General features: G+C 40.5%; 1 pseudogene; it reads right to left on the bottom strand.

Annotated features, from left to right (window-relative positions):
* Positions 1-2,554: 2,554 nt before the first annotated feature.
* On the bottom strand, positions 2,555-2,988 carry LOC147303262 (Ig kappa-b4 chain C region pseudogene; annotated as a pseudogene).

The following is a 2,988-nucleotide window of genomic DNA, read 5'->3' on the forward strand; positions in this document are numbered from 1 at the left end:
TGCTGCTTCACAGGTAAAGTCCAGAGAATCAAACTCCTCTCCTCTATCAACATCTGTCCCTCTGAAATGAAGCCCACAAAACCATGAAGCTGCTTTATGTTTTTGTCTCTGTGTCCTCAGAGTCCAGAGGACAATATACAGTGACTCAGCCTGGAGCAGTGAGCTCTGCTGTGGGAGGATCTGTGAGCATCAAGTGTACGACCAGTCAGAATATTTATAGTAATTGGTTATCCTGGTACCAACAGAAAGATGGAGGAGTTCCTAAACTGCTCATTTACTATATTAGCAGTCGACAATCAGGGATTCCAGCTCGTTTTACAGGCAGTGGATCAAACTCTGACTTCACTCTGACCATCAGTGGAGTCCAGGCTGAAGATGCAGCAGTTTATTACTGTCAGAGTGGTCACTATCCTAACAGTCAGCGTGTGTTCACACAGTGAAAAACAGTCGTACAAAAACCTCCCTCAGTCAGACTGAACAGAAACTGAAGTGACTGCTGCAGCTGGAAGATACTGCAGAGACTGATACAGTTCACTGAGGACACACACACACACACACACACACACACACACACACACACACAATGAAAATGTCATTAATGCTAAAGGAAAAAAAAGTTGGAAATATATCATTTATTTTTAACAAATCATTTATGACCTTTGACTTCTGCTTCATACCAGCTCAAATAAATCTCAATTTCTAAATATCGATCATTATCAAAAATCATATTTCTGTAAGAAAAAAAATCTAACACTAAATGAACTCAGCAAAAGTCAGTGAGTCATAATTATCTGCACAATTTAGCAAATACTTCAAATAGAAACTTTAAGTCCAAATCAGTCAAATGATCAAATTTCCATCTTTTCTTTCTCAGGTTTTTAGATTTTCTCTTTTTTGCTCTTCAACACTGCCACGGTACAAAGACCTGTTGACTTCCTATTCATGTTTTTTGATTATTAATATGATTCGTTTCATTTATTTTCTGTTTTCCAGTCGCATTTCTTCATCCCTCTGTTCCTTATGTTCTGTCAACCCGTGTCTCAGAGCTATTCTCTGGTTCCCTGTTTTATTTGGATTCTTCTGTGTGAGTGTATCCGTCATGTCTGATGAGGTTCAGCTGTGTCTGCCTTCTGTGGTGTATTCCCTCGTTACCCTGTCTTAACAGCACTATAAATACAACTATATACAGTCACATTTGTAAAAACAAAAAACTTTTATACTAAACACTTTTAAAATGTACAATGTGAAGAAGCCCAGGAGCAATCCCATTTCAGAACACTTAGAATAGCACAACTTCCTCCCAAAAGGCCAGAGGTTTTAACCACAGCATTCCAGCATCAGTTCATGTAAATGCAGCTACAGCTTTCCAAATCCCAGGAATCCTTTTAATGCAGTGTTCATAAGATCTTTAAATTGATCCTCGTATGCAACACGTCTCGGAAGATACAGGGATAAGCTGCACATCGATGCGTATCCCCGACTCCTGATCATAAAAGTCTATGTTGCAGGACCCCAGTGGTGGAAGTAAGTCAGCCCCAGTTATAAAGACCAGCAGCTCTTCAAACGTGTGGTCCACCTCTTGCTCTGTTAAAATACATACAACTAGTAAATAAAGCGTAATGTGTAGGTTCATGAATAAAAGATTTATAATCAGTTACACTGACTGTTATGTAGAGCGGTTGCATTAATGACAATTTAGGAGTCAAAAACAGGTTGTTAGGCAAAACTAATACTGCGAAGCATCGTATAAAGAAAAAGCAAAGCAATCCTGCCCTCCTAAGACACAGGACATTAATTTTTGTCCTCCGAGTCGGAGACCTGTATGTCAAGGACCCTTGACAGGTATTCATATACCTAAATGCCAAGAGAAAGAAAATATGTGTGTCGTCGTTAGGATAGGGATTTATGTTGGTGTGAGAGACTGTAGCCTACAAGTTCATATTGTTCAATGACAGTTATGACATGTTGTGTTTCAGGTGATTTTACAGAAAAAAACACCAAAATAACGTACTGAATACTTTTAACAAAAAAACTCTGTATATTAAATGACTTCTTAAAATACCTACCCCAACACTGATCACGAGAATAGACTCATTCTTATACAGCGCTTTTCTGCTCCACCTGCTCAGTGTTTTATACAACAAACTGCAACATGCTGAAACATTTCATTACACAGCATGCAATGAATTTGCATAAATGTAATGTCTTTAATATCCTGCTTAGTAATGGCAGTGTCTCTCAATTCCCCTTCGCACTTACTCTTTAACATAAACTTTGCTTTACTTCATGTATTGAAAGTGGCTTAATTCTACCGACTCATATTGACTACAGATAGCACACTGGCTTCCAATTAGAATCCTGGAAATCATTATTTAGAGTTTAAAATTCACATCACCACAAAAGTAAGACAAACACTCGGTCCTTATTTAATATAGATATTTTTTTATTCTTTAAAACTTTAAACAAACTTTAAACTTTAAACAAAGCAATGAAAAATGAGAGAAGGAATTGGAAAAAAAAAAAAAAAGCAGTGTGAAAGTCACAGTTAGTCTGGTCAGGACTGGGGACACTGGTCTCTCATCAGTGGCTCTGAGACCAGAGTGTGGGAGCCCTGGGTGGCCTCACAGGTCACAGAGCCCACCTTCATCCAGTGGTCTGCAGGGAGCCTCAGGGTGCTGCTCCAGCTGTAGAGGCCGTCGTTCTCCTGCACCACGGGGCTCCTGCTCTCCTCCCAGCTGATGCTGCCACTGCCATCCACCTTCCAGGACAGACTCCAGTCTGAGGGGAAGCCCTTGTTGGCCACACACATGACTGTAGCCTTCCCCTGTTTCAGCTCCTCACTGGAGGGACCCAGCACCTTCAGGGCGGGGCGGGCATCACCTAGGAAACACCAATCAGCTTAGAGGACAGGAACCACAATTTGATTTTCTCCGTTAAGAAGTTTCTGTCAGGTGTTTTTTCTGCTCCACCAGTCATTCACTCACACAT

Source organism: Aulonocara sp. 'chitande type north' Nkhata Bay, linkage group LG22 (assembly GCF_057382095.1).
Source record: "Aulonocara sp. 'chitande type north' Nkhata Bay isolate Kocher_YH1m ecotype deep benthic linkage group LG22, A_spYH_male_GT1.1, whole genome shotgun sequence".
Lineage (NCBI taxonomy): Eukaryota > Metazoa > Chordata > Actinopteri > Cichliformes > Cichlidae > Aulonocara > Aulonocara sp. 'chitande type north' Nkhata Bay.